Raw genomic sequence first — 20736 nt, 5'->3', positions numbered from 1 at the left:
CTCAGCAGCTAGTTAGCTGAATGCCTTTTAACTACAGCTTCATGTACTTTGTAAATAGAGGAGACTGTGATCCGTCGCTCGTGGTGGCGCAGACGTGCAGAGCGAATGAGCGAAAGTTTAATACAAAAGAAGTTAGAACTAGGTGGGTAATGCTTATTTTGAATGTCTGATAGGCCATTTACACGAGCTCTTTCTACAGGCGTTGATGGTAATCACAATGCGGCTCGTATTCGGCGTTAGTAAGGACCTTTTACTAGTAGTAGTTTTATTTCTTGTACGTCTCAGATGTGGTTGAGCTGAGAAATCACAGCGAGTGGGCTTCACTTCGGTTCCGTTCGCAGTGTAAATTGATCTCACCTTGTGCCACGCGACGCTGCCTAATAAATGTATTACCTTACTAAATTAAAAATAATAACCTCATACTTCCCTTACTATACCTGGTCATTGATTGTTTCTTGCTTTTAAGCCGCAGATTGTTTTAACATTCTCTTTATTTCGCGTTTAACTTTGAACCTTGAGCCCTAACATTCGTTCGGCAATTTCCTGCGAATCGCCGTTTTATACACCGTGTAGGTTATAAACAAAACAAGTATCTCTATAAATGATCAAAAATGAATTAAAACGAGTGGCCGAAATTGTTATTTGCTGCGGTGCATAGTTATTTTTTTGCCCTGTGTTGCATAGGTAAACAAAGCACTGATGAAATGAACGGAGCTCAGAAAAGTTATCGCGAATCTTGTATAACGCAGAGGAAACATATTTTCGTACTTAAACCTTAATGTAAAATAACAGCTGAGAACGAGAGTTGAACGGGAGCCTGGTCCGGAGGTGTGCTTATCACTTTTACTCGCTTTATGGCCCATTCTCTGAATTCTGTGCGGCCGCGCAAGAGGTGGCCTCAAATTATTCGCTTTTAAACTACTACGCTGTGAGAAAATCCTGGGGTTCAGCTTCACTACAATGTAAGTGATTGACCGATCTATGCAGCCAATTAAGAAATTTCGGCGAATGAAGATGTCGAGCACACAATTCGACCCAAACGTTCAGTCTGCGCTGTGGCATCGCGCAATGCAAGCACGACGCAGTGCCACAATGCGGGTCACAGTTCTTTGGGCGAAGTGGTATGCAAGTTGCTGTCATTCGCCAAATTAGCTTTGTTGGTGGCATGGATTTTTTATCCGACTGCATTGGGAGCGGTGTGGGTGGGGGTTAAGCTGAACAACTGGAGCGCCTTAGAGTGTATAGCATATCATTGTTGTAACTGGGATTCAACTTGTAGCAGTAAGATGAACTTCTGATTGGACACGCCTTATATATACACACCCACCCACCCACCCACGCACCCACACACACACACACACGCACATATATATACAAATATATATATATATTGTTTTATACAATAGTGCGTGACTAAAAGGTGAGTTGCGGCCACTTCACAAAACACTGGTACACTCTAAGTCCCCGTAGGTCGTCTTCACCACAGCGCTCCAGAAAGCCCAATTCAACATACCAAGTATGCAGATTCGGCGAATGACAAAGCCCAACGTATGATTTGACTTAAAAAGTGCGTGTGTGCAGTGACAACCCGCGAGGCGTGAGTGGCGTTTTACATTGCGCAACGTCCTTGCGCAGATGCCTTTCAATCAAATTGATTGCTCGGCTGCGTCATTCCAGGAATTCGCACACTAGGCCAGTTTGATTGGTCATTCTGGAGCGCCGTGGTGAAGGCTTCGTAAGGGGACTCCTTAGGGTGCACCCGTTACTCCCATTGAAGCCCATGTATGAGAAAGCGTGGAGCACACAGGAATTCCCATACCTTTTTCTGCCTATGCTCTAAACTAGAGATCAAAAGTACATGAAAAGTGACCCGGCTTAGTCAGCACTAATATGCTGGGTAAATTTCGACGTTGTATAGGCATTACCGTATAAACCGGAATATAGGTCGAGTTTTTTTCCAAAAAAATCCGCACAAAAGTCACCCCTCGTCTTATATAGCGGTCATTGGCAGAATGTAAATTGTTGTCTGGCAACAATGTGCAAGCGTATTCCGTCGCCATCGCCATTCGTGTCGGACTGCTCTCTCGCGCTATCAGGCCTTTATTTGATTTCGCTTTTCTCTAGTTTTTCGTCTTTTACTCGTCTATTGTGCGTGCGTACATTTCTGTACGTCTCTGTTCCGAGATGAGTGGCGGCAGTCGACGCCAGTTTACGGAGGCGTTTAAGCTGACGGCGATTGAGTCACCGAGCAGAATGGGAATATGGCGGCGCAACGCCAGTTAGGCGTTTCGGAGAAAAGTGTGCGGTACTGGCGGAGCCAGAAAGCTAAGCTGTGCGCGTGCAACCCCTGAAACTGATCGTTCCGTGGACGTCAAGCGGTGCACCCCGAGTTGGAGAACAAAGTGGCGGACTTCGTCCGGGAACTTCACTCACGATCGCTCCGGAGGCCATGCGCGGACCGGCTCCGCGAACTGTACAATGAGCGGATCGCCGGCGACAACAAAAAGACTTATACGGGCCGGTTGCGACTGTGTCAAGCTGGGTGTCCTTCTCTGGGCAGTCGCTACCCGACGACATGGTTACACGAGCGTTCAGGAAGTGCTCCATCAGTAACGCGCCTGATGGCATGGAAGATGACAGTGCGAAGCAGTCATCCTCAGACGACTCTGAGAGCTCGGACGAGTGACTTCGGCAGGCATAGTGAGTGGCAGAGACGGACGGGCGTCGAAAATAAATATAGACATTGTGAGTGCGCTTCTGTGCCGAATAATTTTTTTTGTCAACTTTTCCCACCTCAAGGTAGGGGGTCGACCTATATACCGGGTCGACCTATAATCCGGTTTATACGGTAGATCGTAAGTTATAGCCATTTTCCTGGATTACACTCCTCCAAAAGAACGGCTGGTAAACAGCGCAAAAACGAGGACTAACGAACGAGAGAAACCTACGCCAGGAACCAGTAGTCCAATATGAATCATCTGGACCCACTTCACACAGTAACTACCATAGATCCCCATGCGTTAGAAATCAAGAGCGCACTACACTTTTTACAGCCTTACTTTGAATTAACTATATCCAGGAAATAATGACGTTTGGCGCGTATATACAGTTAATCTAGGGGGCAAGGCGTGATGTAATTGGTTTTCGGGTGCGTATACGCTAGAACGAAAGTTTCAGTGTGTTCAATAAATCGGCTCTACAAAATTTGAGAAACCCGGTTTACGACCACGCCCCAGACTCTGGGCCATTAAAAAAAGGACTTGGGGACGTTTGCCTTAAAGGAGCCATGAAGACAACATACAAGTTGGGTTTATTAGAAAGACTGCTTAGTCCCGATAACAATGATACCAATATAATCGCAATCATCGAACAAATAACGGAGATATTGAAGAAAACGTGTGAAGCAGTCGCGACCCCCTAGCCAATTTCCCGCAACTTTTCAATGACGTCACGAAACCTAGTTTGTGCGATTGGCGGCCGCCTAACTGACCTGTCGCGACGACACATGACTGGACGTCTGTAATGGGGCCTCTAGTTCCATTTGACCGCATCACTTGAATGCTAACGTGCAGTTAACGCCCTGAAAATTATGTTTTATTGTTGGCCCGTATGACGCCATTCTTGCTCATAACACGTCACTGTGGCGCAAAATTTGAAAGTTTTTAAATACTTCTTGCTTTTTTTTTGTTAAAAAACATCTTTTGGGTTTATAATGGAGCTGAGTGAGATACTGAATTCTAGTTCTTTCAAACTAAACAAAGTTGTATTTTCTCTTCATGGCTCCTTTCGGTGGCTGAATAACTGAATAACACAGGGGACCAAAAATCAGTCAACCCCAGATATCCGTTGCATTGGTTACAGTAAAAAAGAAAAATTAAATCACCCAGTCTAGTCTAAGCAATTATTTCTGGAAAAGAGTTGATAGTTGAGGAGAAGCGCTAACTCAGCAAGGTGTGCTGACCGAATGCAGCATAGTTTCATGCAACCACCCATGTAGGAAGGAGCTATAATCATCGGTAGCTTACTTTCCCGCTACAAAAATGGAATTGTTCGAGGTGTGCTGGAAGGTACGGGATAAAATAATGCGTAGCAGTACTACTGATGCACCTAGTGGTCGCTTATAGGGTGTCACGCCTTGCCGCCAGGAATATTCTGTAAGCAGGTGAACTGTAATGTCACGGAGTTAGAAGTGCCTTCAGTCTCGATACGACAACTGCGTTTCCATTCGGGGTGAACTCCGAAGTTTTCGGCGGGCTCATAAGTAGGACTGATTCACGGAAGCTTGAGAAAATAAATTACGTCCAGTCATACCGTGCAAACTGAATTTATTCGAAACGAGACAGAATAACGATACCTAAAGGCAAGTGCTCTTTGCAGGATTAAGCCGGTATATGTTTCGCGTCCCCTGAGCGTCCGTTCCATTTTTTTATAATGTTGCCTGCATAATACCAGTCTATCCACCTGCCATTCCGGTGACAGTGAAGCTTCTTTTCTTCGGTGGCTTACCTAAACATACGCCCACTTGCAAAGTATAATAGGCTGTACCCCTTTTTCCTATTGATGTCATTATACAGGCAGTCAATGTCCAAGCGGACTTCAAAAGACCCCTCACACACCAGGGACATGCCCTAGCCGCGAGGGACTCAAGAACATCACCTGTACCTTTCGACTACCCAGTCCTTAAAGCCCCTTTGCGCCGACGAGCACTTGACACCTCTACGCAGAGCATACCCGTAAAGCGTAGTAATACATAAGCACGACAACGGCGAAGCTGACGTCTCCAAATAGATTGCCTTCCGCATGAGGTCGATATCTTAACGAACGCAAGCTTAAACTTTCGCGGCGCCGGCTATGCTTGGATATGCCCTGAGTGCCCGCTCCGTTGTGATGCTGAGCGCAAGGGCGCGGGTTCAATTCCCGGCCGCGGCGGCCGCTTTTATGGTGGAGGCGAAAAGCGAAAACGCCCGTGTGTTCGAGATATCGGCGCACGTCAAAGATCCCCAGGAAGTAAAAATTAATCCGGAGCCCTCCACTAAGGCGCGCCTCGTAGCCCAGGTGTAGCTTCGGCGCGTTGAACCCCACAATCAATCAAATCGAAAATACACGCTTACAAACGATGGAAAATTGTTTTCAAGCGATCGAAATGTGCACTATTGTGAAATACTTGCCGCCGTCCGCTGTCACATTAATGCCATTATTGTCGTCTTCATCGCTATCACCTCGCTGCCGTCTACTTTTAAAGAGCATTTCGCTGCCGCCTCCCCGGTATCTTTACGTATCGTTGTTGACCGATGACGACATTGCAGCCTTCTGCCTCCCTCCCTTCCTCTTATACATTTGGGGTTGACACTACGAGTAACCACGGGTGGGGACGACTGCGGAGAACGCGGTCCGGACGATCTCCGGGGTGCACTGCCGCCGACTGACTGGGCTGCGACCCTCACCCTTCCGTTTCCCCCTGACAGAGGAGAATGTTGTTGGTTGTTCTACAGTGTTTCATGGGGGTTATACATATAGAAAGCACCAGGGGGTTTACATCTATAGCCCTCCGTACCACACGAATCTCAGGTCAGACGAAGCACAAGTCACTTCTAGGCCACTTTATCTATGCCGCGTAACACCCCCTGATTTTGTTAATTGCTGCCCAGAATTTTGTTCCATTTGAAAGACGAAAATTTAGCTTACTTGGCATGCTCTAACCGTATAATTGTCAGTTTCAAATTCAAAATTTGAGCTATAATTATTACACAGCCTTCACTGCAGGGAGCGGAAAAATATTGTGAACGTATGGTGTTTGCATCGCGTCTACTTTCGCAAAAGTCAATCGTGGCGGAAAATTTGGCGTCTTTGAGCGGCAAATAAATAGCGATATGGTTACGGAATAGGTGCTGGCGTGAATTCCCGGGCAATTGATAGCGCGAAAACTGTGCAAAGTCTCGGGCTGATGTTTGGAGCAATCGTAACCAACAACGGCTGCATCTGACATAATGTCACGTTACATTTACGCAGTCGAAATGCCGCGATGTGTGCCACGGGCTTTTCCGCCAAAAATTCAAAATGTGCCGCGGCTAACACCATGGTAACGGAGGCAGCATGTTCAGGCGTTGCCTGCTTGATATATTTTGTTGAATAGGAAATCAAACTAAATCGCTCTTTTCGTTGTTTTTCACGTCGCGTTTTTTCACGCGCCGTAAATTTTGTACCACAAAAAGTGGAAAAGCAACTGCACCCTGAAATGTGTGGTGTTCAGAGCCAGCAATTATAAAACTTTCCAACGTTCAAAAAATTAATTTGTACGTCAGATACTTGTAACGAGATTCGAATCAATTCCACAAGAAAAATTCCAAAAGTCGAACGGTTGCATAAACGGCCAAATAAAAAAATCAAAGCTCGTTTCTCGAGAGAAAGATGGTTAATAGGCGAAGCTTTCTCCCGTGCAACCTGAGTCAAAGTTAAAGTCCAACATCCAAACTGCGTCGACCGTGTCTGAATGGCGCTATCGGATAGACGTCGGCTTCATAACGCTTCATAAGAACACCGCGTAGAGGAAGCAAAGGTGCTGAAAAACGCAGCCAAGTTAACGAAAGCCACCGTGGTCGTCAAGTCTGCCAATAAATGGCGGCAGAAATGAGCAGTGGCTCAACGAGAATGAGACAGAATGAGAAGCTCGAAGGTGTAAGGCAGAACCGGGATGCGAAGAAAATCGTCTCAAGCGGCAAGATTACGAAGCCCTTTGAAAAAGCAGGGTGGAAGCAAAATGTCTCAGGTGTTCAATTGTACTTTCATGGTTTGGCATTCGGAACACTTAAGAAGTCTTCTTGAATTCACAGCGCAAACAAGAAACAACGACGATAGGGAGAGCACGACACGCAGGCGCTCAACACTAAACACTTAAGAAGTGCTTAGGTGTCTTCGGGGTTTTTTATGGTCATTTGTTTCTTAATCGGAACTTTATTTGTAATATCACCTTAATGGCCATCGCTGTCGCCACGCTGCCGTAGGATGATAGGCGCTCCGCTTCACGCCGCGACTATCGCTTCCGTTAGCCGCTGCTCACAGCGAAGCACATCGCTCGATAATAGACATATACATACATACTCGTGCGCGGATTGACTAACACCTCACGCTCGAACTCAATAGGCTCAACAGTGAAAATTGTCATGTTGCTTTTTCACAGCGGAGCGATGCGCCGCTGCTTCCCAACGGTTCAATTGGTTCCGGCGTCCGTACACCAAAACGCTTTGCGGCAAACACAACTTTCTCGCGAATGCTCTGTCGATCTGAGCATAGTGCAGATACCTTGAAAAAAAAATATGCTGGAATTCGCCGCTGAAAAGCCCTCTATGATTACGCTGGGTGTGATTAACTATTAACTTTTCATACATAGTTTACTGTGGAGTTGTAAACATTTCCGTATTCCGTTTGCTAACAATACATGGTCTCCTACAAGGAGGAGCATGATTACCGAAAACGGCTGTGACTCGTGTTTTATCAAAACTATCCCGAAACAAATTATGTGAAAACTGGCCGCTACGTACACGTACTTGTTCCGCGTGCTGTCAATGGATGGGCTTCTTCTGCGTGTACACGTAAATATGTATACGTGAGGAATAGGGTTACAGAAAGCGGCTGTAACTCGTGTTTTATCGAACGTATCCAGAGGCAATTTATATCACGTTTGGCTCCTCAGACGACTAAATAACCTTTGGAAGGTTTATCTCATCACGTAACGAGGATAACAATTAGTCACAGTGAGTACAAACGACATGAAGACGTGGCACTTAACTCATTTTAGCAACAACACTAGAAAGCCACAGTATAAAGGACAGCCCCTTGTTTGTCCGCTATGATAAAAGTGTACTCCTTACACGTTTCACTCAGCTAATTAACTGTCAAGAATGCTGATTCGTACACTACAAACAATTGTGTTTTATCTCCGGCACCCGTTTTGAATTCGCCGATGTCAATCATCTTTTGTGTCCTGCCCTCGTTTGGCTTAGCTGTCCACCCACGTTCTCGCGGTGGATGAGGGGCACTTTTAACAGCAGAGCTGTTTAAGCTCTTGGTTGCGCCGTCAATTAACGAAAAATACCAAGAAAATGCCGAACGCACGTAAGCGTGCCGGTCGTGAGAGCGCCCGGCGGCGCGTACCCACATGGGGGATTGGCCAGGAATCGGGCGCAAGGAGGGCTAATGCGCCCGCCACACAAAACTATAAAGTATAAACTTAAGCATTTTAATGTAGAAAAAGCATATAATCGCAAGCAAGAATCGATAAAGAATTCGGAAGTAGAGGTTGGAACAAAAGAACGAGGTTTGCGTCTCGTGAGAGCGCCAGGAATTGGGCCTAAGGAGGGCTAATGCGCCCGTTACACAAAACTCCCAATTAGAAACTTAAAAGAAATAGCATATAATCACAAGCGAGAATTGGCAAAAAATTCGGAAGTGGAGGTTGTAACAAAAGAATGAGCTCTTTGCACTGGAAAAGAATGAAATCGAACAGGATGGGCGCCTAGTCTCAGATACGGGTCCATGTTTGTGCGCGGGCTTGCGCCACGTGAGGGGCTGGCAAAAAGAAAAGAAAAATACCGAGCTTACATGCCAGTCATCGGTTGAGCAAACAGCGTCGCCGACAAAACGACCGTCGTCTGCTCCTGATGTCACTCGCTCCGCGTTACTTGGGGCAACTTCCTGCGCTCATAAAACTCGGAGCCGCCGCGGCGGTGGCGGCGGCAGAACTCTCTCCGATTCTGGGCCGCGAACACTAGGGGTGGGGCTACCAAAGAAGATCCGGACTCCCAAAGAAGAGGTGGCTTATCAGGAAGTGCGCCGCGCTGCCAGGCGAGAATAAAATCGCCCAGAAGAACAAGTAGTGCAGGTCTTCAACTTCGAGGTGGCGCTCGGCGAAGACTTTGCGGCGGTGGACGATGAAGTATATATATGAAGACGGAAGGGGGCACTGCACAAATAAAGCACTTATACTTTACTTCGCGTTTGACTTGGTCTTCTGCTGACGAGCGCTATATATATACAGAGGGTAAATGGTACTCAATCACTTATATGGCGCTCGACCAGTTTAGCTTACTTAGACGAACAGTGCTCTGCTGCGACATCAGGCTTTGTGCAAGCTTCCTTTGATTTTTTTGTCTCGTTTCCAATCATGTGGCCAAAAAAGCAGGCTAGACGGGCTCAGCCCAATGGTAATTCTGTAATTGTAAGGTGTGAAAATTACTAGTATTTTATTGGTACTCGTGAAAATAAAACATAAATCACCGTTTTTTTATGCTTACTCTATTTTTTTGCGTAGTGGCTGTCTAAATTGTGATTCCTTTGGCCAGTAATAAACTTGAAGTGTCACTGAAGTAACGTAAATGCAAGCTTGTCATAACCGGTGAATTCGTGGAAAAACCACGCCGCTGAAGGCTAGTGTATTTTTCGGCACGTTTTGACGCGGTGGCGACCGAAAGTTGCTTCCTACGAAATAAAAGAAACTTACCTTTGCGGGAACAAAAGTTGCTACCATGTAAATTGATCTTTTCCGCCGAAATGTTAAGATTTAAATTACGTTACGACTTTGCAGCCAATAAAAAAAAAGCGTGGAGCTTAGTTCACCTAGTTTTCATCGACAGCCATGGATTCGATACATTGAGAGGGTAGAACACGGTAGACCTTACAGCAGGTGACGGTAAATATCACAGACGTTGAAATGGGCGCATCCACAACAAACTCCATATGTCCTCCTGAAGAACGTGACAAAACCGAGAGCCAATCAGAAAAGTTTCCCGCCGAAATCACTAATTCAAGATAAACCAGCAAAGTCGAAAATTTAACTTGATTAAAGGGGCCCTGAAAGGCGTTTTGAGCACACTAAATTGACTAGCGCAATCGTTAGATTGGGTCGTCAACATCATCTGTGCCAAGTATTACTCTTTTACGCGCAGCGGAAAGCTCACACTTTTGTTGCAAAGTTTGTCGCTTTTTTCTCACCCTTTCCTTCGTGTTTTTGGATGCCGCCATCTTCACATGTCTACATCATCGATTCCCAGATGTTCGTCATGAGCTAGACATCCTGCTATTGGGCGGCTTTTTCACGCACTTCCGGCAAAGAGATGAGTCGTCTGCTGAGCGTCGGCTCGCCGGCTGATCTGCCAGCGGAGTGCCGGAGTGCTTGGACATTTTACGACAAACGAAACAAGTGTAAACAAACGCTTAACCGTTTGTATTGAATGCAACAGGGCCATAACACGACATGAATATTCTCTTACTTGAGTACGTTCCATAAAGAAAGCGTTGAAATCCCGTGGTACTTCTTTCTTGCAATCGCAGAGAACGCCTTGAGCCGAATGCCCGGGTTTGACGCATACATTTTATTCAACTTCCAAACAATCCAGAGATGCGTTTCGAACGAACACAACGTCACAACATACGTTGCAAGTCCGAACCGCGATTGACAGACGATGGGTTGCCTCCTCCTGCCCCTCGTAAATTCGGCACTCACCTGGCGCGCGGTTTTCGGGGACGAACAGCAAGTCACTTAACTCTGGCGCACAAGCCGAGATGGCTTTTAGCCACGCACACTGCACATACCCCATGCGAGGTTGAGTCGTATGCCGCTTGAGAAAGATAATCCAGACCATGGGAAGCACTATCCACCCGCAGAAGCACAACGTCGCATTTCATCGCGAAACAAAGGCGTCCACAACACACACACCATCACCTCCTGTAATGCCAAAGGCATCTGGCACTTCCAAATGGGAGTGAGTAGTATGCCTGCAGTGCCCATATGCCGCTAGGTGGGGCGCCAAGCTGAACCGGGATCACGCAACCGTAACTGACTTCTAGAGCGGTTTGTGCCTTGTTGCCAGGGCAACCGATGTTTGAGATTTTCAAAGAAATGGCGCTCGCTCCAGCGCGAGGAAGCTCAGAGCCGTGGCGGAGCATGTTTTGCCAACGTTGTCGCTCTCCACCACGCGTCGCCCCAAGCTGAACTGGCGTTTCGTGCACGGGTTCTGTATCGGTTTAAAATTTCTTTTTCACATGCCGCCAGCAGGAATTACCACCGCCACAAAATAAGACCCGGCACCACTGGGGCCACATCTGATACGGCGCTTTTCGGATAAACAGTGCGCTGTGCATCCAAGGGAGCGAGGGCAGGATCCTCCCCGTGCGACTGCGAGTTCGCCGCCGATAACAAGTCGCGTGCCGCCGATAGCAAAGTTCTGCAGCAACGTACACCGCGAAAGGGCAAGGCCAGGCCGCCGCACACATGGGGCCAGATTTTTCGTTCGCTTTTCCAGCCTTGAGCGGATTGCGGGATTCATGGTGTCAACAAAGCTTGCCCGTAGCAGACGGCTGTGTGAGCAGCGCAATAGCGGAAGTACGTCACCGCCGAGGAGCGCAGCATCATGGGAGGGAAGGCTCGCTCGCCGTCTACAGCGGAGAGTAAGTTGAAAGGAGGAGGAAACGCGGCGCGACGATAATGCGCGGTTTTTGATTTACGATTTCTCAGCTAATACTCATCGCTTCAACAAAATTCTTGCGGGAGGAGATTGCTAATACATTGCTTCATTTGGTTACATGTACATCCACGCATCGGCGGAACGTATTTCAGGACCCCTTTAAGTGCTGGGCATAAAAAGTACAAATTGGCGAAGTATAAGCGTCGCCACCGGAATGACGCAACGCTAGAACTGGGGACCTCACTGAACGAATTCTAAACGCCCGCTTATAACTCTGTCACGGGCGGCTCATGCAGCTGAGTCTTGCGCTTTCCTCAAACGTTGATAAACACGCTTTGTGTACCATAGAAGCAAACACCCTGCAATTGTAACCTTAACGTAGCCGCACTCTATTCGCTGGAGGGTCATCGTGCCATTTAAGTGCAGACTGAAAATTCCGGTCTCAGTTTACGTCCACTGCGAACGAGAACTCGACGGCATGGAGTTGGCGCTTCCGTATTGCGTAACTAGTTCCGAGTTTAATTGTTACCGGCTCAATACAGTTGAATTAAGTGTCCCTAATTAGGCAGTCCTGGGTTTGTTTGCATTTGCATCACGCAGGAAACAACTCAGCTGAAGCACTGATGGCGCACGAGGTTCCATACGCTAAAGACGAATCGACTCTGCGGTCGTGGGAAAATATGTTCCATCACAAAAGCTGCACCCACCATACAAGCTTCGACGGATAAGCTTCCGAACATGCTTGTGGGTTTTTGCTGCAAGTGTGATCGTTAGTTCCTACATGTTGTTGATTGAGCGGCTGAGGCTAGAGGCCCCATGGTCTTTTCATTGTGCCACGCATTACAGTCACGGAGAACATGCCATTAAGATATGCTGCGTGATCGCTTGTTCAGTGACGTGCACTACAGGAGAGCATAAATGTAAATTAGGTTGGCGAAGCATGCGTGCACTTTGTTACCTCGAGGCACGCGTATAGGCGGGTGCCTTTCGTGGGCAATATAGATGCTCGTGATGGATGGGAGGGCTGTAAGTTCTGAGTAAATTATTTTGTTTTTTATTCCGCATGTGTCGGCGTGTCGGCACAAAACTCCCACATACTCTCATGCGGCAGTTTTTACAGCCGACGACGCAGCAAAACCCTTTTGGCGTTCAATATTTTTGCCATTGGCTCACTTTCTCCGTTAAAACATAAACAATTCAGCTTTTTTTACGTATCTGCTGTTTTAAATTTTTATCATAAGGAGTATAATCTATCACAGGTTTCATGTTGGCATGTCCACCGTTCGAGTGTTTTGTTCCTCATTATGCAGTCGAATGCCGTACTACCGTGATAAATTGAAATACGAACAGCGGAGCACGTGGCTTTCAGTATACGCCGTGCATCCTGGCGACGGGCCACGTATGCGCTGTGCGAACAAGTTACGAGAGTTTGTGTCCTACGTTGATATGGAAACACCGTCGTTCGGCGTGTGAGCATTTTGGTTTGTCTTCCCACCGCGTTCGGCGCCCGCTCACGCAAGCGTTATCTAACTGTGTCGCTGCGATGAGTGAACACGGCGCACGCAGGTATATTCCTTTATTTTTTTATTTCGTGCTGAGTGCCCAACGGACGATGGAAATACGATGGTCTTTCCATATCAAGGTTGGTCACGAATTCTCGTAACTTGTTCGCACTGCGCATACGTGGCCCGTGACCAGGTTGAGCGGCATGTACTGAAAGCCACGCGCTCCATTGTTCGTATTTCATTTTATCACGATAGTACGTGCATATTGTCCCTTCAAGCCTTTCAAGCGCACGCGGGGCTGGTTTCCGAGCCATCCATATATTGGGCTCTACGCCATACAGGAACTCCGGGTTGGGCTTATATTCCATTGGAAGTGTTATTGCTGCGAAATTGCAGTTTTTTTTTGTTTCACCCCCGGAATTCGCCAGGTAAACACCAAAAAATATCGGTGTGAGATGAAAGAGGAGTGTTTTGAGTTAGAAGGTAAATTTCCTTCTCTTCTATCTCTTCCGCCAAGGGATAGGAGGAAAAGAAACCATACATTGTTTTAGACTCGTTCTTACCGAGCATTCCGTAACCCTTTCTCGATACGCGTTTTCCTTACATGTTTTTTTGCCTGGTAGGCATTACACATTAGCGTCTTTGTTTAAAAATCTTATGAGAGGAACGAAAGCGTCAAATTTCAGAGGAAGCAGTCATGAAAAAAGAATAGAGTGTCGTCGTCAGGGTAGACAACAAAATGTGCTTCGCAACTCGCGGCATACGGTTCAAGGTCTTTGGACTAAAGGGCATATGCTTGCGAAACAGGGCACTGATCGTCGGCCAGAGTTAGTGGGTCTCTCTCGAGAACAGAACATCTTGTGTACCCTCGCTGAACACGCAGAGGGCTCTCGGAGCGGTACATCAGGCCCTTCCCAAACTTCGCAGTGCTCTCCATAGTTGGCAAACGCCAAATACCACCGCGCGCTAAGAAGGCTTAGGAAACCGGAAACGCCGGCGACAGGTTGTCTCTGCACGGCGTTCGTGTAAGCTTACTTCCGGGATAAACCGCAGCATGTCAGGATTGACAAAAATCAGAGTTTAGCGTCTCGAAGACGAGATGGAGGCGCTTAACGTGTTCTACCGGTGAAGCCTTAGTGACGAGAACAACATCGATATACGCGAAAACGGAAGGCAACCCGTGAAGGATTACGTCAGGAAAATGTTGAAATCTTTGAGCGGCGTTGAAGACGCCGAAAGGCATGCCTACGACTTAGAAAAGACCAAGTAGTGTAACGATGGTGGTCTTCACTCCGCCGTCCCATGCAACAGGTATTTGATGGTGGGCCGTTGGAAGGTCCGGTTTAGGAAACACCCTGCACCCAGTGAGGCTTACGGTGAAGTCTTGCTTGTAAGGCAGTATGTAACGTTTGGGTACTGCTGTTAAGTTCAAAGCCCGGTAGCCTGTGAAGGCCTCCAATCACCTAACTTTCCCTCTACAATGTACATAGATGAGGACCAGATGTTTGAGGAAGAACGAGCACTGCCAGGCTTCGACCATGTGTTGAAATGAGGAGAGGAGGAGAGGGTGTTACGAGGCAGGGGCGGAATAGTAGTACCGTCTTTCGAGGTCTTTTGATGCGAAGCACGCAAATACACAACCAATTTTTTATTTGAATGCAGGATTGCTACGGTTTTATATTTCTTGTGCGATCTACAAGTGGGTGGCTGTTGGCGTGGCGCCTATAAACGTTCAGGACAACGTGTGGGTTAGGCCATCCGTTCTGCGCCGAGTTCGATAGCTGTTATGCTCTTGGAGTGAGGACTCATGTCGAAATCTTTATCCCAAATGTTTGTCGTGACTCTGCATTACTCTTCATCTCGTATTCAATTAAACAGCGATTAAACAGAGTCAGTGCCGTGTTTGTGTTTACCATATCTCCGTCTTCGTCTTTCCTTGCGCTGTTTGCTCCATGAACATGCACCAACTTGTCCAGTTCGCCGCACTCGTAAACAGTTGTAAGTTTGCGTCCGGCACCTAGCTCATCGGATTCAAAGCGCTGGCACGAAGCACGCCAGTCATGCTCCCACTACACGGCCCATCATCGAAAGAACAGTCGCAACAACCTCGACACCACGAAGCTTATAATACCCTCCCCCCCCCCCCTACCTCCCACGCACACACACTACCCTGAAAGCAAGACAGTTTCGTGGAGGCAGTAGGCCTCTCGCTTCCCTTCTCCCGCGTAGTGCACTGGCTCCAACGAACGCTCAAAATATTCATAAGGCACATTCCGCCAGATTACTTGGGTGATAAAGTTTATGTGTCATGCAAGGAAAAAACTGTTCGGGAACGCTGGTACTCGAATGATTGTTACTGACAAAGTCACCATGGATCTGCTGGGGCAACATATTGCTGGCTTCTTGATTTTACAATCCCCTTTCATGAGCTCATTCACCCGCCTTTGGCGAGCTGTTTAGAAACTTTACGAATGTCCGGCCTGTGAGCGTAATAGATTCATCTCGATTTCAAACCACTTAGCGGTCACCAAAAGTTTTCAGACTTTTAGTTACTCTTTCCAGCCCTCTTCCGAGGACCGGTAGTCGCGAGAGAAGTTAGTGCAGCAAATGTAACCGCCAAGTATAGCGTACTATAAGCTTATGCTGAAATGTATGACGCGTGACGGCATTGAGGGAACGAAAAACCAAACGGGGAAGGGAGGGGAGAAACTAACTACAATTAACTTTTTTTAATTTACTCGATGTTTATTTCGTTCTATTTTCTTTAAAAAGGTTTATCGGTGAACTAGGGCAAGCATAATGGAAAACTAGTAGAAGCGAACAAATGCGTCCCTACATCGTGTCCGGCCACAGGCGCCCCGAGAAAAAGAACACGAAAACGTTGGGGGCACTAGGGCTCTCAGCCTGTAACTGAGTATGCTAGGCGACCCTGCTGAGGCGTGCTCCCGCAGGCCGAACGCGCCATGGGCCTCTCTCGGTGGCTGCCTATGTAAAGCAGTTAGCTGGGCGCAGCACGGCTCTCAGCGGCGAGAAGGGAAATTCGCACGAGGGGAGCATCAGCATAGGCAAACGCGCCTCCCCTTGCTCTGTTCCTTCGCCGGCAACCTTTCGCCGCTGCCTCCTACGCGGGCGGCCACTGAAGGACGAATCTACTTTTCATACAAAGTAGACTAAAAATCACGGTGGCTCCGAATAAAATGGTTGGCCCGAACTCGCCAGGAGAGAATCAATACGAGAAATCGCAGCCTTTCCCTGCCGCTGTACTGGGCTCGGCTTCACTGCACACGAGCGAGTTGTGCAATAAAGTCAACACGCTCCAAGAAACTACGAGTTAGGGGTGTTTGGAAGGAGGTTGGCGTGCGGCTACGTCATTTGAAAATGGGTGTGTCGCTGTACTGTAAGAAAAGAAAAAAAACCAAAGGTCTCGAGAGCGCGCATCCCCCCCTGCCTTCTTTCCTTTCGCGTTTGAAATTGCTTGCCCCTTTCCTTTCGCCTGGATCGTTTTATGGAAATACAGGTATGGGGAGCGCGATGGGTTGAGCGGTCGCCGCCGCAGTGTCTTTTCTTTAAAAGAAGCATCGTCAAGAGTTGTTTGTGCGCACAGCTCAAAATATGAGCAACAGCTGTAACAACGGGAAGCAGAAACTGCCTTGGCCCCAATTTCCTTGTTGTTGTCTTTCTGCGCAGGCTATTTCAGTTTGGAGTAAACATACCAGATGGGGGTGCTATCAGGCGCACACAGAAGACGTTTATTGCTGCTGATCGGCAAAAGAGAAACGATGAACAACAGCATGCGGCAATAGGATGTGTTTTTACCGTTTGCCCGTATGCTGAGAACTCAAGTGAGCGCACTTGCTCAGTTGCCGCAGCATTTAATTGTTGACGTGACATTTTATTTTCGGAAAGCGGGAACTGTGGGAAGCTGTTTTTGGCAGAAGCGGGGTCTTGTCCCTTCACGTGCTCTATTAATACGAAAATGATTTTTTGTAGCATTCGGTCTAATATAACCGCAGAACTGGTCATTAACGTGAAATCTCTCAGAGGACGTGACAGGTGTAGTCTTTATAGATCAATATGACCGTTACAGATACCGCTGGAAGTTAATGACAAAATAGTCAGCAGGATTAGCCCGTGGGATGAAAGCCACCTTGCCCTATTAACTGTGTCAGTGAATGATTAAGGTATAATTAAGACCCTCAAAGTATTTTTGGTCTGATCCACATCTTGCCTCTGTGTTAAAGGGATTTTGTTATGCTTTTGTTAAACATAACGCCGCCAGGACTGAGACTTGAAACCTTCCCGTTCTGCTCACCAGCGCCTTACGCATACGCACGTGTGGCAGATGAAGCAAGGCGCTTCAGGAGCTCCAAATCCTGACGTTCAAATCGTGCGTCTCTTTTGATGTTTGAGCAATGGCTAAATGAAATGGGTGGTCCTTAAGAACAGTCATGAACTGGCCTGGGGGAAAAGCTAAAGTGCGCTTGCTGTGTACGCATTGAAATGTATACCCCAGCGTAAGAATCAGCCATTCTTAGGAATCAGCCCCCTATTTGATCAATATTGCTTGCATTTTAAAGGGGGAGCAACAAATGTGTTCAATGCTTACGGCCAAGATTTTGCCTGCTATCTTCAATCAATGTCGATAGCATTGTGGCATTACTTGCTGCTTTATTACGGGCTATGGCTATCAAGTTACTTCAAAATTCCTGAACTGATTTCATTCTTAAGTGTGGTAAAACAGATGTCAAAATATTTTGTGGGTGATTTTCTTTCTATAAAATTAGAAAAAGCTGCCTTGCTTCCTTCGTGTCTGAGGGTGACACGGGCCGCTTCTTTGGGCTGAGATGTAAGCATAAAAGCACACAAGCTCGTCATAAAAATCAGTCAACTTTTCAACAAAGGGGCTAAACTGCGCTAAGTAAGATGCTACACAGAGAGAGGTACACAAAGACAGGCGCCGTGCAGTAGCCCTGAAGTGCGAAATCGCAGTCGCAGCCGGGAACACTTATCTTTGCGAGCGCTTTCGCGAAGCAGCAGAGTTGATGGCGATAAGCTATTGCGGGGGCTTCACGGAGCCTTGCTGTGCAAGCGCTTTTTTGTGAAATATAAGTTTACCAGCCAGGAATTCTGTAAGCCAGCTAGTAAACACCGACTTATGACTCGAAGGATGGGCCTCCGTCCAGTACACCGGCGATTTCGCGGCAGGACAGCATTTGTGCGGTGGCGCAGTGGTCTCGCGCGTCACGCCCGCTGGGTCAACGTACCCGGTTCATCTCCCGGCGGAGACAGCTTTTTTTTTTCAAAGGGCCTGATTTGCGTATCCGATTCCCGAACCATTTCCTGCATAATTTTGAGAAGGAACTACCTTTGTAATAAAAAAATTTCTTCGAAACACCGAGTGGCTTCTGGAGCCACAACAATTAGTTTTACTTTTCTTGCGCCGCGTTTCTAGAAAATGGGGTACCATGGTGCACTGTAAGGCCTTCTCTATTAGAGGAGGTAAAATTTCCGCTGACGTACGCACTAATTTATACGCATATTCTACGTGCTACAGAGTTCTTTTCACCGGGGGTTCATCTATAACATCCGTGTTATTACTACCGCGGCAGCAGCAAACACAGCTCTTTTTCTTCTTTGTCAGTGATCCAACAAGAATTTTCAAGCAGCGCACACGCGAGTATGCACGAACGGCTTCAGTCGAGGAAGTGGCGACGCAATACTCGAAGTTTGACTAGAGAAAGAAAGAGATCTCCGGCGGAGAAGCGAGGTGGCGGAGTGGGTCGCCGCGCGGTCGTCGGTGTGGTGTGACAAACGCGTCGGCCGACAGCGTGCAGATACCGACGCCCCGCCGATTTCTCGCCGACTCAGACGGTTGGCCAACAGTCGGCGTCGGCGCGGTGTGACATGGCCGCCGACAGCGCGCCGATACGGTGTTAACCGACCAAATCGGCCGATGGTCGGGCTAGTGTGACCGCGCCTTTAAGGATCCCCAGGCGGTCAACATTAATCTGCAGCCCTCCACAACGGCGCGCTTCATAACCCCTGTAGTTTCGGGTTGGTAAACCCCATAATCCAATCAATCACCGTCACAGAGTGGAATGGCCAATAATTTTTTATTGAAATAATATTAACGAAAGTGCTGAAAGAAATACTACGATGAAAAAATGCCCATTTTGCGTATAGGGGCGTGAGCACGTCGAAGAAAATCACCGGCTTCTGTTCTAGCAGGCGCAGACATTACGCGAGCCAAGCCAATGATTTGCCCGCAGTTACGTTATTGTGCTCGTTGCCAACAATGTGTGCTGCAATAATGACCACTGGCTAAGCTGACGAAGGCACGGAACTTACAGTGCGCAGTCGTATCTGTTTCCTTTGAAAGCTTACGTAGCAGGCCTCCGTATTTCGGTTGTTGCCCACCGGCGTCAGGGGTCGTCATCTAGGCTACCTAGTTTCGATTCCAGTTTTAATGCCTCAGCATGAATTCGTTGCCGATGCCTTCTACCTGCAGAAAAATGGGTGAGTGGTGAAGTGAACCTAATTATCCTTTAGAATAACGTGAACGTATCATTGCAAGAACAGCAAGAAAAGACTTACAGAATGAAAATAAAACCGAGCGAAGTGGAATGTCACCCAATACGACTATTAACAGCTAAGAAATCATAAGTCACTGAATATGACTATTGGTATCTAAATCTGGCAGCCATTGGCAATCGACAGAGAATGAAAGAGCAAGAAAAATAAATAAAACTGAAAAAGGAGCAACGCAATCAAGATGTTTACCTAGTCCAGCGACCTGATGTGATTAGCTCAAAAACAAAAAGAACAACAAAAACGTTACAAAAAACCATCAACAAACTTAAAAATGAGCTCACGATATCACAAATTTTTTTGTAATTCAACTGCTTCACGAAGACAAGAAATATGAGGCTGCTGTCTGGGTTGACGTGCTTGTAGAGTGCTACCAAGGAACCGTAAGGTTGGCGGAACGGAGAAGTGAACTAAGAACGCTTCTGCATTACTAGGCGATCTTGGGAACTGCTGTAGCTTTTAACCCCTGGAATCGCATAGTTCCTACGCCCACTGCACTGCTGAGCACGAGGTCGCGGGTTCGATTCCTGGCCGCGGTGGCCGCTTTTCTGATGGAAGCGAAAAGCATAAACGCCCGGTTGTACCAGATTTCGGCGCACGTTAAGGATCCCCAGGTGGTCAAAATTAATCCGGAGCCCTCCAATACGGCGTTGCGTCGGCGCGTTAAACCCATCAATCAATCAATCAATCAATCAATCAATCAATCAATCAATCAATCAATCAATCAATCAATCAGTTCCTACGCCCACAGAAAAAACGGCCAACACTATATTCCTCCAACTGGCCTCAGCAAGGCATTTACGCTGTCTGCGCGCCTTATTTCGTGCAAAATGACACTGATGACGTAGGTTCCCACTAGTAGCGAGTCTATTTCATCATACTTCTTGGAAACAATAACGTCGAGTGCTAAGGTAGTTGCAGCTGGAATCTGTTTGAAATAAAATAGAGAAGTTTTATACATTTTACCATGTCTTTCTCAATATGTTCAATGACATCCTGTGCAAAATTACTGATCCCACTCTGCTAGAAAGGAAAAAAAAAACAGTAGTTTGCTATTCCACTCTCAGCAAGTGCCCCCCCCCCCTACACACACACACTTTTCAAAACACTTCCTGCACACCACCGGGAAACAACGGCGTACGTTGTTAGAATTGTTTTCAACGCACGTTCTTCTAAGCTCCAAA

General features: G+C 47.3%; 1 protein-coding gene across 8 annotated transcripts in view; it reads left to right on the top strand.

Annotated features, from left to right (window-relative positions):
• Cac (calcium voltage-gated channel subunit cacophony) overlaps nt 1–20736 on the top strand; it is a 906370-nt gene that overhangs the window by 193236 nt on the left and 692398 nt on the right. The gene's annotated exons all lie outside the window — the stretch shown is intronic.

Source organism: Haemaphysalis longicornis, unplaced genomic scaffold (genome assembly GCF_048455015.1).
Source record: "Haemaphysalis longicornis isolate Haplotype H1 unplaced genomic scaffold, Haemaphysalis longicornis Haplotype H1 scaffold_1, whole genome shotgun sequence".
Taxonomy (NCBI): domain Eukaryota; kingdom Metazoa; phylum Arthropoda; class Arachnida; order Ixodida; family Ixodidae; genus Haemaphysalis; species Haemaphysalis longicornis.
This window is presented reverse-complemented; position numbering and strand designations above follow the sequence as displayed.